This window comes from Lissotriton helveticus, chromosome 2_1 (assembly GCF_964261635.1).
Source record: "Lissotriton helveticus chromosome 2_1, aLisHel1.1, whole genome shotgun sequence".
NCBI lineage: Eukaryota > Metazoa > Chordata > Amphibia > Caudata > Salamandridae > Lissotriton > Lissotriton helveticus.
This window is the reverse complement of record NC_136059.1, coordinates 907,546,779-907,562,521: the sequence shown is the minus strand read 5'-3', so window position 1 is coordinate 907,562,521 and position 15,743 is coordinate 907,546,779. Positions and strand designations below refer to the sequence as shown.

The following is a 15,743-nucleotide window of genomic DNA, read 5'->3' as shown; positions in this document are numbered from 1 at the left end:
ATGGGCGATCAGCTGCGCGAAGCGGCCGCTCGGACAGGTTTTAAGGGGTGGAAACTGATAGGGATCGAATATTTACGATATGTATGGAAAGGGGATTCCCCCTCATTCGTCAATCTTCAAGGGAATACAACCTCCATCAGTCACAGAGCTATCACTACATTAGACTCTTGCATGCTTTGCGATCACACATACATAGTGGTACATCTATTCCAGATTTTTCCCAGCAAGGAGATAGGTTGTTACTCAACCCCATCCCTGAGAAACCGACCGCCACGATTTATCGTAAACTGATAAACAATGTACCGGACCCCCTGATCACACTCCGGGAAGACTGGGCCAAAGACCTTGGCAGCATAGATGATGAGGACTGCCAGGAGGCACTACAGAGCCAAAAAGGAGATCGCAATACGTGCTAGATTCCGATTGGTACAGCGGAAGATTGTACACCGCACCCACTATCCCCGCACACACCTTTACTCATGGGGCAGGATTCCGTCAGCACTGTGCGTTAGTGGAATGCTAGCAAGAGGGTATCTTCCTGCATATCCTTTGGGAGTGCCCTGAGATAGTTTACTTTTGGAAGCTAGTTACTGATACCATGTCCAGGGTGGTGGGGAGACGGTCCAGATGGAGCCGAAATGGCTCCTGCTGATGATCAAAGGTGACACGGACTGGTCTAGATGTATGGGAATATGGTTGGCCCTGGTTGCAGGAATCGCAAAACGCAACATTGCTAGGGGGTGGGGGTCGCCGAAACCTCTGCAGCTGGAGGAATGGAAACGTGATATTGACTGGTGCCAATGAGCCGATGAAGCTGTGTATAAAAGCAGGGGATGTGCTAAAAAATGGAAAAAGAGTGTGGGCGCCCTAGCGAAAATTCAGGGAATTGGGGTGTTTACACAGATGTGTGCTGGATGGGTATTCCTCTATTGCCATCGCTGTTCCCTCATGAATATATTGCTATTGATCTCTGTGGTCTCTTCATGATGGATTTACGGAACTGTTTTTGTCCTGTATGGTCTCTCGAGCACTTGTTAATAAAAGAATAACAAAATTAAAATTAAAAAAAGAAGATTCAATATTAGCGACATACACCATTGCTGGTTTTCAATCAAGGTTTGGGGTAGGGGGAAAACGCATAGCAGTGGTCCATGCACAGCTAAGGAAATCTCGACTCATTTTTCCTTTTATGACAATGACCGGCCAGACCACCTATGCACCTTTGCTACCTTGCCTTGACTCTATGAATAACCATTTGCTCATCTTTGAAGAAAATGCCTTGTTAATTATTCTTTTGTCTTTATATCCCATAAGTGTGTAAAGCGCTCTGATATCCGTGAGGATCTTGTTTGCGCTCTATAAAACTTTCAAAATAAATAAACGCTTGTGAAGGGGAGGGGATCCACACTGGCTGTGATGAGTATATTATGATAGCACACAGCGCAGAATGCAGTCTCTTTCTATTTGGTTTCCTGGCTGTTGAAGGACCACCCGGAAACGGTGCCATCTACCACCTTACAGCCCTAGGAGGACTGTGGTTAGCAGCAGTAAATGTAGTCTAAGACAGTTATTGAGTCAGTTTAATGGCGATTTCAGGGAGAAGACATAATTACATCATATGTAAAATGTGTCTTTTTCCTGCTTAAGAAAACGAAAGTCTTCCGAATTATCTGAAATGTTTACCCGGTGTGCTGTGTGCTTCTGGCCGGGCATTCCATTCCGCCGCCCACGGCAGAGAAGGTTTCAGGAGAACAGTTAAGAATCCTGCCACACACCGGATGGTGGGGGCCCATGACATCAACAACAACTAACTGACAGCCCCCGCCCTCCCAATCAAAGCCCCCCGCACACGGATGTATTGTTGCGCCCCGTGCTGCAGGTGTCTAGACAAAGGGAGTAATGTGTAATCGGTGGGTATAATCTGCATGAATCAGAGCATTCTTCGCTCGCATCAGCAGAGGGGGCATAATTACACACCGCGCAAACCCACACCAGCTCTGCACACCCCCCGGATTCCAGGCAGGGTGAGCGGTGGGGGGGGACCGACAGCCTCCCACTTGACAGGTTGAAGAGCAGCCGCTGTGCACATTACTAGGACCGAAGCAAAACAGCCGAACCATTATGCTGATGTAACTGCTTTAAATGGCCACAATTCATGAATATTTACTTCTCGCTGCTTCCAAGCCGTGCATTATAACAAATGTGATGAATCGCTAATGCCCCCGTTGCCTCTTATCCTGACAGATGTAAACAATGCGCCTTTTAAAAGACAGTGGTAAATGACAAGATAATCGGATGCCCCGGGCCCTACACCACGAGAGCAGTACCTTTTCTTTGTTCCAAACGGTTAGATCATTCCTATCGCGCCCCTGAAGGTAGTCACTTGTTTTTGAGTGTACACTATGGTCATACAGAATTCCTAAAAAAAAGTATATTGTGACTAGAATTGTGACACTTTACATCCCCCACTTGTTTGCGTAAGGCATTTACTATTTATGATGGAGAAAAAAAACCCACCTCAGTCCTTGGCCATCCTGACGGGTGATACACAAAGCTGCTTTGCACGTAGAAGCCACAATTCCGAATGTAAAAAAAAAATCTCCCAATTGAGTGGTATCCGTACTCTCAAGTGTCATCTTGACTAGCAGTTGTGGGCGTTCTGGGAGAGGTAAAGGAAACTAGAAAATGCAATGTGTACGAGGCAAACTGTTATATTCATAACACAAACACCCCCAATTTTGTGAGGTTACATAAATATTTAGAATGCCTTCCCCGCGCTTGGGCGTGCTGCCCTACTTAAAACTGGGTTGGTGGCAGGCGGAAGTTCTACAGTACGAATAAGAGTGCACTAGTACTAATAATTTGACAAATTGCATGTATATGTGAGGGGTTGAGGCGAAACGCCCCACATTTGCTATAGAACCACAGTGGCCTTCACTCACGCAAAGGCTCTGGGGTTAAACCCTCTAAAACGCACGACACCCACCTGTGGTAGTAGGTCGTATCTTTTTCTCTATGTCTATTACAGTATGTTATGCCTTATCATTTGTAGAACTTGCTTATGTCATTTGTGGAATTACATGATGTAACTTAGAATGTTAGTGTTTGGTGAGCTGTGGGGAGAAGGCGGTTGGTTTCTGGAGAGTTGGGATGTTTGCCCTGCTGCTCCGGTGGGTCCATAGTTTATGAATTAAATAAACTACATTTTAATATCAAGATCGACTGCTGCCCATCTTTATATTGGCGACGAGGGAAACCTACAAGACCCACTGGATTGCTCGGCGAATTGAAATTTTCGGAGTCTTCATTTTCACCATTTACCGAAAATCAAGCCCAAGGGGAGAAGGCGGTTGGTTTCTGGAGAGTTGGGATGTTTGCCCTGCTGCTCCGGTGGGTCCATAGTTTATGAATTAAATAAACTACATTTTAATATCAAGATAGACTGCTGCCCATCTTTATACCACCCTACATCTACCAATACGGGCACTTCATGACGACGACCCCACGCCCTTCCCCACTCGCTCTAACTTACATACCCGTATGCAGCAGAACCGGATTCGTCTTCAGTCCCCACTCTATGAGCCAGTGCCATTAAACCTCACGACTCACTTTTGTAACCCCTTAACTCTCCGCTCACTCTTACCCACTATTATAATTTTTATTGGAAGGTTTTAATCCCAAGTATAAATATATATATATATATATATATATATATATATATATATATATATATATATATATATATATATATATCTCGAGCTCCGTGGTCCAAAAACCCTCCAGAAAAAGCACTCGCAGCAGGTTAACTTCTTTAAGAAAGTTTATTGCGCAGGGAATCAAGTTGAACAAACGCGTTTCAGCTATTGCCTTCGTCAGTGTCAGCTGGCGGCGGAAGCAAAATAAAGCAACGCCCATTGAAACAAACAATGGACTACAAACTAAGTATATGGGCGCCATCTTGCAATGGTAAATAACCCGAAAATTATAATACAGACAAATCATGCAATGTTTTGACCGGTCAACACAATACTCTTAACCAAAACAGCTCTATTTCATAAGAAAGAGTAGTTATCTATACCATATATATACACAATATTATACAATATTATACAAAATTGAGCCCTGGATGGGCTAATTCATCTTGTATATAAACAATCCGATTAGTATAGGTCGGCCTGACCTTCATTGCAATAAATCATTACAAGTTCTCAAAGTGGAAGGGACGTGTCCAGGCTGCATAGTACCCTGTAGCCTAGAACTAACATTAAATTAACAGAAATGCTGTGTACCATCGATGACATGCATCCTCGTACATTCTCTTGCTAAACACCTAATGCCATTACTACTATAATTAAAGGCCCCTCCCCCAACAGAAATTCCAAGTTAATTTCAAAACTAAACAACTAATTCTCAGGGAAGACACAGTCTAATTCTAATCCATCGTATCAAATACTGCAACTCAAAGGTGTGATAGGAGTTCCTCTCCTGCATTAAGGCCCCCAGGTGATTTTGTCTGCAGGTCCACAATGTATCTGGACTCGAGTCGCCTTAATTTCATTTTCAGATCCCCACCCCTTATACTCTGTGGGACACAGTCTAGGCTGAAAAAGCTCAGAAGATTCCTATCACTACTGTGACACAGGGCAAAATGTCGGGCCATCGGGTAGCTCTCATCTCTGTTAGCGATGGCTCTTTGATGCTCCAAAACACGTAATTTTACTGCCTTTGTTGTGCTCCCCACGTATCTAAGCCCGCAGGGGCATGTTAGACAGTAGACTACAAATGTAGTCGAGCAAGTGATAAACTTACTGATCTTAATCTTGCTCTTTCTGTGTGGAACATCGTATGACAGTACTCTCTGGCTGTTGCGGCATGCCTTGCATTTCCCACACGGGTATGACCCATGCATGGCACGTAAATCTCCCTTGGGCTTCTCTTTCTCAAGGTGACTTGTGACCAACCTGTCTTTCAGTGACCTTATCCTTCTAAAGGTGATCATGGGGTGTCTTTGTAGGTCCTTCCCTATTACAGGGTCGGATCTCAAAATGCCCCCAATTTTTGGACATGATTGCTCGAACTCTATTCGCTGCCACCGAATAGTTCGTTATCAGCCTAATGATACCACTCCCACCTCTAGGGGTTACTGTCTTTTTGTCGGTCAGCAGAGTTTGCCTGTCAATGGTTTGCACCTTGTGTTCAGCTAGTTGGAGTGTTTTTCCTGAGTAGCCGCGTGCTTTGAAGCGTGATATGCTTCTGTCAGCGGCTTCCGTAAAGTCCCTATTCAGTGAGCTGTTGCACTTGATCCTCAACAACTCCCCATAGGGGATACTTTTAATTAGGGAGGCCGGATGGCTGCTCCGCCCGTGGAGTACAGAGTTACCCGCCGTCTCCTTTCTGAAAAGGGCAGTCTGAATCACGCCAGATTCCACAAAGACCCGAAGGTCCAGGAAATTCACTTCAGATTTACTAATAAGATGGGTAAATTGCAGATTCAAATTGTTCTGATTGAGTATATGTATATACTCTAAAGCAGAAGACTCTGACCCTCTCCAAATCAGGAAAAGGTCATCGATATACCTTCTCCAGCATATGATTCTCTCAACAAAAACTGTTTTGTCATCAGCCCAGGCTACCTGCTTCTCCCACCAGCCCACGAATAAATTCGCGTAGCTGGGGGCGAAGCAGGTACCCATGGCAGTCCCCCTAATTTGTCTGTAGCGTTGGTTCTGAAAGACAAAAATGTTATTCATTAAGCAAAAGGACATAAATTCCAAAAGCATTTTGCTGTGCTCCAGGTGGCGTGCCGGGCGTAGATTCAAAAAGGTCTTTGTGGCTGCAATACCATCTTGATGACTGATGCTCGTATAGAGACTATATATAATGCCGGACCCGTCTCTCGCAGACCGACTCTGCTCTAAGCTTCTGGTTTACCAACCCAAAAGTGGCCCTGTGGGCACTCGCACATCTCCAGTCACCCCTCCTCCCTCCTTTACTCTTCCCCTTAGTGTTCTTCGTGGCCCCCAGCAGCATCATCATCTGAAATACGCAGACCCTCCTTAGCAGCAACCTAGAGGACTCCCCTGTGCGCACCAGGACCTTCACGCCATGCCCCTTCAGTTTTCTTCGACTAGCCCTAAACAGCCCACTCTTGTGCCAGGGGTTCAAAAACGGACCAAAAGTTGTAAATATTCCACTCCACAGAAACATTAGCAAAAGTTGAAAGATTTTCATCATGAAAAGTAAACAAAGGCCAGAAGCACCAGGCTACAGATGCAGGCAGCCTCGGCTCGCAAAGCCCCCTCCTACCTCCCTCCACTAATCAGTGAGAAAGCGGTACTATGCGTCATGCAGAACAGTGTGCCACTGCCGCAAGCTCGCAGGAAGTGGGGAGGGGGCTAGGGGGAAGACTTGAAGGGGTTACTTCCTGTATCAGGTCCTTTAGTTTCGGGTGCGGATATTTGAAACAACTTACATAGTTCAAACTAGAGGACCTAGGTGTTGGGTTGCATCCCGTATGCTGCAGCGGTGTTGTGCAAACGGATAACCTTTTACTATGCAGTGGTAATCCTTTGGTATGGGTATGGCATGTCAGAACATTCTAAGTGGCAGAATGACCCGGATGCGTTTCTCAGAAAGAGGAAGTAATTATGACGTAATTCAATTCCGAAACACTGATGCCATTTGTAACCGCTGACTGAGGAAGTCTTTCAGGTCAATGGGCTATGGATCAACAAGCGGATATTGTTCAATTCATGGTCCTGAAAGCTCCATGGTGGGCCCCACAAAGGTCTGCAAGCTTGCCATCCACATTTCAAGTTTAGGTTCGGGTACTCACGTCAAAATTACAATCTCTTTTTACAGATGTATTTCAAAGGCACCTAAAATGCATGATTATTTGACAGTCCAATTAGCAGTGACGCACGCAATTTTGTAAGCCCGATGTTTTTGAGAGTTTTCTTTTTTTCAGAAAAGGAGTACAATTCCGTAGGGGAAAAATCACGCTTTCCCATTTTGGTTACACATGTGACTCCCTACTACCATGGCTTAGCCTCCAGAGCCTGGCGTGCACTTTTGGGCCTCCTTTAGAGTCTCTGAAACAGAGGTGGCTGCCAACTACGGAGAGTGGTGAGGCGGGCACATGGGTGGGAGCATGCACGCAAACATTAAATTGTCGACATGCATTACATTAACATTTTATCTTTAAAGCGATAAACTTTAGAACCTTAATTTAATGCATGCTGGCGATTTATTGCACAGAAGTACATTAAATACATCAAATGTTCGATTTCCTTTTTTACTAACTTTGCTGCATGTTCTCGTACCTGTCCTGGTGTTCTCTCATCCAGCGCCGGCCCCAGCCACCTCCCCAAACCAATCATGGTACTGCTCTCATTCTATTAACCAGCATGGGAGAAGTGCTAGGACTGGATGGAGCGGGCTCTCAGCACTCTTGAGGGCACAAGGGGCCTGTGCTTACTCTCCACCCAACTATCTAAGAAGGTTGAAGAGGATTAAAGTGTGCATGTCTGACAGTTGCAAGACAGCTGGCCAAAGTGACATGTGCAGAGCTGGCCAAAGGGACATGTGCACTTTACATTTAAGTGCCCAGCTCACCACTCCTCCATACTGCTGCCACTCAGCAGCAATGTCCCTGCCCAGCTCTGACAGTTTGCTTGGTACAGCAACAATTTTAATGGTACTAAATTAACTTTACCATTTTATTTTTCCTCTCCTGGGAGAATTTTTATTAATCAGGTGATGTTCCTCCGCCCAAATGGAGGGGCCGCTACTACTCTGAAACATTGGCAACATCACCAACAGAGCTTACTCCCAGTTCTCATGCTAACACAAAAGCACCCAACAGCAGATTAAATGCATATTCTTGCACTTTTGCAGCCACACCCCTTGAGGACCTTTTGACACGAACTTAGGGCATATATATAAAATTTACATATGCAATGGCAGTGAAAATAATTGAAACCCATGTGACCCCATATAACAAGTTATTTGGAGCAACTTTATTAACAAACGCAGATTCACACCTTTGTTATGGTGCAGGCTGACACACCAGTAGTCTGCACGACCAGCTGTCCATTTCAATTCATAAACATTTGTTAAGAAGTGGCCTAGAGTGCCAAGCTATGGAAAGAGGTGGGTGAATAGATGGTTAGTGTTGCCACGAGCATTAGCCAAGGAACAATTAAAGTTCCACAACAACAAACGCTGGTAACGCAGTAATTCTGAAAGAAAGGAAACTATGCTGGGGGAGAACAAACAACAAGGTGTGCCATGAAGCTGAGAAAGCACCAACACATAGAAGAGCGTCTGAGAAGTATGCAGTAATGAACAACTGCACTCCTTACAAAACAGCATAACCGTTTATAATTTCCTTAAACGCCATACCACAGGCAACAACCATACATACATAGGATAAAGTCGAACACTATAGGAAGCCATAAATAATATGAAGTATCAACTAAGAAAAAACACAAACAAATCGCAAAATCTGGAAACGCTAACACAAATACAAACATTTAGTCTTTTTATAAGCAAACAAGTACAGCATTTTCAGGGTTAGTCTTCGCAATGGTCCCTCTTTCTGGTATTGGCAACAAAGCTTTGTCCTTAATGAACAAGACCTATTTAGCGCATTGCAATATTGTGAACCAAGTAGTTGCCTTGTGTCAATTCCAGTTGGAAGTAGTGCCCCAAACACGTGGAGTTCCCCAAGGACCAGTCTTGAACCCCACTCTTTTCAAACTCTAGGTGGCACCTCTTGCGCAATGGAGTTGTTGGAACTGAATTTTTACACCTATGTAGGCAACACTGAACTAATTAGAAGACTGGATGAGACCGGGAACTCAAAAGAAAGTTTTAAGTCACGGCTCACAAGAGTGGCCTCCTGGATGAATGCCAACTCTGTGAGTGAACTCTGATAAAACCGAGGTGGTAGTTTTTGGCAACCCCTCAGCTTGAGCATACTCATGATGGCCATAATCTCTAGGAACATCCATCATAAAAGCCCACAATATGGGTTTTATCTTTGAAAGCAAAATGAATATCATCAAGTCGCAAGTATCCAAACTTTTTGCCACCTTACACCATGACGATGTGGAGAAAGACCATGCCCACACTCCTGAACAGCATAAACAACTTGTTCAAATCTTGGTCAGTAGCCGGCTCGACTACTCCAAGGCAATTTATCAGGAGCTTCCAAAATATGTTCAAAGGAAGCCGCAGATTATTCCGAATGCAGCAGCTAGGGCAAATCCTCCAAATCTGAAATAGAAAGCACATTCCAACATCTGAGATCACTTCATTTGTCTCAATTGAGAAAAGATGCACTTTCAAGGCTCACAAAGCGGTGTACCCGGAGAAGCAGGCCAAGCATTACAATGACTCGCTTTCAGAGATATGCCCAATTAGAGCACTACAATCCACCTCTGCTGTGCCATTTACAGTGCTTAAATTCAGGAAGGGCAAGATGGAGGTAGAGTGTTGGTAGTTGTGACAGCGAAAGCATTCAATGCTCCACCCCTCTCAGGACGGAAACCCACCTAATGCCTTTCAGAAAAGTTGCCAAAACGTGTTCATATTAACCGTTCCGGCTCAAGTATTCAGATCTCAGTGTCATGGCCAGCAATCCTTTGGGTATTTTCAGGCTTAATAAAACCTAAACTAAAGTAGCCTGCTTGAACAAGAACCTCTAGTACACCGCGCACACAAGGAAACACCACAGGTTGGTTCCGATGGATCAAAATGTTATTACTATAAGTCTTTAACTTTAGGAGAATAACAATGTTGGTCACCATTGCCCACTGTGCAGGACTTGGATACCGGTAAACAGGGGAAGAAATTAGGGATCCCCTACAACCTGTGGAAAGGAGATAGAGCCATGCCTTACTTGGGGTACAACAAGCAAAGCTGGTAATGGAGTGTGGGAAAGAGAAAATAAACTGTACATCTATTCTCAGAATTAACCAGGCTGCCCATTTCCTCCATCCGTAGGGGAATCTAATTTCAGATTACAGAGGAGAAAGAGCAGATTCTCTGGAACTACATACAACCACCACTGGCAAAGCTGTCAAGGTCTGGCCTTGGCGAGCTAGCGGAGTGGTAAAGTATGGGGGAAAAAATGACGCCTACTAATTGTGCCAGCCATGGGTTGTAACAAAACAAAGAACAAGCATTTACAATGCAACGGTTTCGCCTTTGTAAAAGTTAGAGCTATTGGCATTGTAAATGACAAATTTTTTATTTATGTGTTGGTTTTGAAAACCGATAAATAAATGGCAGTCATTTACAATGCCAATAGCTTAATCTCTCGCAAATGCGAGACCTATTGCATTTGCACCCACACGCACACACACACACACACAGAGAGAGCCACACACACAGAGCCACCCACACACACACACAGAGCCACCCACCCACACACAGAGCCACCCACACACAGAGCCACCCACACACAGAGCCACCCACACACAGAGCCACCCACACACAGAGCCACCCACACACAGATAAATGTAACTCTACAAAGCAGAACCACGCTTTTTTGTAGCGCAAAGTTCAGGAAACGACTGTTCAAATTTACATTAACCCAATAATAAGGACCTGCAATTTTAGTGTAGTTCCATTCGGCCTTTTTTGCTATAGTTGTGAACACAAATTTGTATGAGACTTCCGGTGTAAATATTCATGTACTGGCATTCTTCATTGCGCTTCGACGAGACAAAGCGCCTTTATTTCGTACAGGATTATTATCTGGAGGGGCCGCCCCTCTGGGGACTGTTGAATTCCCTGCAACAGTCACGGCCACTGAAAAATGCAGATTCCATTACAATGTACTTCATGTTAAAGGGTGCAGCTGAAACGGGGTGCTTAGGCATCTAAAGGCGTCATACCACGAACCCATGGCGGTGCTGGCAAAACCCGCACAGCGCCTAGAAGCTGCAATCGTGGCACCATGCATTTTGAAGTAAATAAATTGCCAGCGCGTTTCAAAGGAGTGTACTCCATGGGGCGAACCTCCCGACCTAAACGGGTAAAAGCGCTTTTCATTTAGCGCTGCACCAATGATTGCACTGTACATTATGGCTATCAGCTGCCACTCACGTCACCCGCCAATGCCCCTTCTAGCGCCTTCTACAGGGGTGTAACGTTTCCAAAGCCCTGGAGGCTGATTTACAAACCCCTTGCGCCGCTCCCCCCCCCCCCCCCCCCCCCCCCCAATTTAGAAGTGGCCCACCGGCGGCGCATGAGGCTGGTAAATAAGCCCCTTCCAGTTTTAGTGGACACGCTAACAGACGCCGAGGGGCACTGTTTTCGTGACTTCAAGGAAAATTACTATATGTTACCAACACCACACAGCTAGAAAATAGCAGGGGTTTCAACGCCTCCCGCCCCCTCCCGAGTGAATGCTATCACAAGTTTGCCAAAGGTTAGCCACATCTCCCGTAGTTACCAATGGGAAGGATGTGCTACGAAGCGGCCGCTGGGTGTGGCCAACAGCATTTTTTAAACACGTTTACTGATTGGGCCTCTTGGCGCTAGAGGAGTTCACAACAATTGCCCTTAGAGAATTTTACACCACCACAGGACTCCGTGAACGCCACTACTCCATTGACGTCATTCAACACAGTTCACGAGGAAACCCCGAAATTGTGTTACACACCACCCCCCCACCGCCACCCAACCCCAGCGCCAACCACCCATCGTTCTAGCGTCATTTTGATTTGACCAAACAGTGGGCCTGCCTTTTTGCAGATGTATAGCGCTATACCTGTGAAGCCGGGTACAAGCAGATAGTATTGAGTAGCCTGCATTGTGGTATAAGAGTGGCGGGGAGGGTCATATATGTTTACTGTCAGCTCTGGCCTTCAATGCCAGCTTTTTCCCTTTAAGTATGTGATCTTGAGCTAATAATCAATTATAAGTAAAAGGATGATGCACTTTAAGCTCTTAGCAAGACCCTCCTGTGGAGTCACGCCCGATGGAAGAAGGAACACATTACACACGGTGTTCAAGCTGGTGCAGCGAAAACTAGCTTCAGTAAACAGAGTCTCACTTTACTGAAGTTAGTTTTCGCTGCACCAGTCTGAGATACAACCAAATGCTTATTTGCTTATACGTAGGGCTTTTAGAAAGTACTCGATACAAACACAATATATACAAAATGAGTAAGGAGGCGGAATGTGTAGATCTGGGAAACGTTAGCAGCAGATAAGCTAGCTCAAAGGATTAGTGGGTCCGTCGCAAATGTCTGTGTGTAACATGAAGTCATGTATTCTAAAAGCAATGCAAAAAGTCATATCAGTGAATTAATGCAGTTGCTATCGCGATCTATGTCGCGTATACGGGTGGCGTGCACTCAACCTTTCATCCTTTCGCAAGTAATTCATTTTGCGCACAATCCATAAAATCAGTTAGCTGGCTAACAGCACTAAAATAGAATTGCAGAACAACGAAATGAAAACATTCAACAGCAAGCACTATATGCAACCATTAGCAGTGGAGGCGAGTCTACCCTTTGAAAATCAGTACATATGCAAATCTCTTCAGCTTTGTTAAAACGCCTTGGCTGCCTAGGATCGCCTTGAAATAACTAATACTTAGTCCCTAAAGTGAAGAGACTGTGCTTCACGCCCCCAAAGCATCTTTAAGGCGCATTTGGCCTCAGTGCAGAGTACATCAAGTGATAGTTAGCTCAGAAGTTGATGCACGCCCCCTACAGGAGAGTGAACATAAGCATGAGGTCAATGGCAATGTAAGACAAATGAGCTAGTAAATGCCACCGAGTTGAATCATATTAACACCTGCTGTTTAAAGAGCGTTTACACTTCTAGGAGCTTGCCTGATTTAATCATACATTATGGGTATACCCATCATCAACATAGCACCGTACCTTGCAGCTGCTTGAAGCGGCCCTCCAGGACATTGGCATACTGCGCTGCATTGACGAAGGCGGCAGGAGACAGCCCTGGGGAAGAGGGCGTCCGGGGAACATCCCAACGGCCCCGATTCGAACTGGAACATCTTCGATTAATTCGTTACAGCGCCTCGACGGCGAGGGTGGCACAAAAAAATAGAAATCCAAAGTAATCCAATGATGCAAGCAAATCTTCTAGCCAGTGCTCAATAAAGTATGTTGTCGCTTTTCTTAACCTAGAAGAGGTACAACGAGGGCTCAGCGATCTACTGGTCAAGTGTTACCGGCATCCCGAGGCAGCCACTCCCCTCTTTTAGTTTTCCCTCCTAAGAAGAAAAGGAATTTGGAGTAGGAAAACAATCCCGAAATCTTGAGGAATGTGGTTTCAATTCCAGACAGGCCTGTGAGGGGATCCTTCGGTTCCCCCTGAGGTGGAGGAATCCTGGGCAGGAACTGATTGAAAACAGCAGCAGGAAGGGGCGGGCCTCCACGAGGTAGACCAGAGGTATGCTGGGGGTCCTCAGTACCCAGAGAAAGCTGGGTTTGCAGAGTGTCCTTAGCAGCCTAGCATTGCAGGAGGTCGGAATAAGAGGAGCCTCGCGGCAGACGGGGTTTTCAGCGCACTTCAGTGCAACAGGAGGTGCTCTGTTGTCTTCCAGGGTAACAGGTATCGTGGACCGCAGCCAGGGGTATTCCGGTGCCTTTGGCCGGGCAGCTGAGGCGCGCGCTGTGCGCAGGTCCCTCCAGGGGCCCTCGGGGCTCTTCCTGGGCAGCGGCGGCCGGAGGTGTGCCGAGGTCCTCCCGTGGCAGCCGCAGGCGCGCGCAGAGTCTTTCCCGGGCTGCATCACCTTGATGACTGTGCACAGGGCTGCCGCCCGGCTGGCTAGTCCACAGGGGCGGAGCCAGAGGAGTCCGCTTGACAGGAGAGCAGGTTCAGCTAGTACAAGGTGCGCGCTCGGAGCACCGTGCCTGGCTGGCTCTCACGGGCCTCAAACTGCCGAGTCCTGGAAGGCGGAGGTGGGTGCAGTCTGCGGTGCAGCGGGCAGGGTCCAGCAATGCCATCTGCACTCAATGGTCACCGGCCCCAAAGTAAACTTTCGGCTGCAAGCTGTGTGCGTGCTCCATTGCAGGAAGCACTTCCTCCGTCCCCCGCCCGAAACTACCTGCACCCTGTGAGCTCAGCCAGCTTATCGTCGAGGCCATCACATGGCTGAGCCAGGAGCTGCAGCCGCACACCGTCACCGTTTACAGTCTTCAAACAAGTCAGGTCCCGGGCTGGCAGCCAATCACAGCGCGGCCCGGGAAATGACGTCACGGGGGTGTCCCGGGCCTGCAGCCAATCACAGCGCGGCCCGGGACACACGGCAACAAGGGGCGGGGCTTAAAAAAAGACCCAGAAACGCCCCCGAACCGCGTTTTCACGGGGAAAGCGTGATTGACAGCCAATCTCTTCCAATGGCTAGCCTCCAATTATGGAGCTAGCCAATGGAAGACAGAGGCGGAACCAAAGCCCCATATCTAGGACATAAGATTTCGCCCTGGGCGGAGGTTGCTACGGCCAGGACGAAACCTAAAAAATAAAAAATTGCTTTTGGTCTGGCGCGGGTATGATGAGTGCGACGAGGCCCCGGTGTCGGCCATCCATCTTTTTCACTCAGCAGAGGGTCGTATTTCAATCTGAGCAGCGCAGGTTGAGGCGCCCTCGACACCTGCTGCCGGCGTTGCGACGCTGCAGGTTAACCCCTGGGCTGCGGGCACGGAATATACACATTTACAATGTATCTGCGTCCATCACTCCTCGATTATTTGTTTTTAGCACTATTCAACACCATGCACTAAAGGACCTACCTACCCACAGAGCCATCATTCCGCGCTTCTTTATTTTTATCACTATTTTTCACCACTCGCTAAGAGGAGTGACCCGTGGCTAAATGCAAAACAAAAGGGGCGAAAGAAAAACGAAAACAGGAAAAATGCCACTAGAGAGGATTAATAAAAAATATGGACAAAAAACGTCCATTTTATCAGAGGACTGCAAAATGTCAATATGATTTTTAATCATTTGCTCGCAAAGTAATTACTCACACAAACACATATATATATATATATATATATATATATATATATATATATATAATTACTAAGTGATCCAATTACGATTTTTTTATATATAGAGCTAAATATCCTATAAGATCTATAAAGCTTTTTTCAGAGACATTTTTATCTTTGGAACAAGAATACAATGCATAGATAGCATTGTAATAAAAACGTGCACATTTTGCTCCCATTTCCGGGTTCATTCAGTTCTCGCAACATACTCTCGACCAATCCTTTTGTAAAATAAAAAAAATAATTTTTGTCAAAAAGGAACTAAAGGAAACAAAAAATAACCGACTTGTCACGAAAACAAATCGAAATTTCACAAAATAAATCAATTTCTGCCAAAAACGAACTAGAGTGATGAAAACTGACACAAACTAACCAACAAGACACAATGAATTAACCACTTTGCGATAAAAAATATATCAACATTAAAGAAAAACAAACCGCTCTATGCCCCAATCAAACCAATCAACTGTAAACGATCCAATTCGTGGGAAACACTAACCAGCATATTGTTAAAATAAGTCGATATTTTGTTTTTTAAAAACGACCGATATTTGCCAACTTTAATACGTGGTCAAATGACTAATTCGTGCAGAAAATGAAGAAACGACATGGAATAGGATAGTCTAATCGACATGTAATATAAACAAGGGGCCTTTGTGTTATACAATGAATCGATAAGTGGTAAAACGAATCTTTAGTTGAAGAG

General features: G+C 45.7%; 1 protein-coding gene across 5 annotated transcripts in view; it reads right to left on the bottom strand.

Annotated features, from left to right (window-relative positions):
- Nucleotides 1-15,743, bottom strand: part of SEMA4D (semaphorin 4D) — a 923,316-nt gene that overhangs the window by 799,384 nt on the left and 108,189 nt on the right. The gene's annotated exons all lie outside the window — the stretch shown is intronic.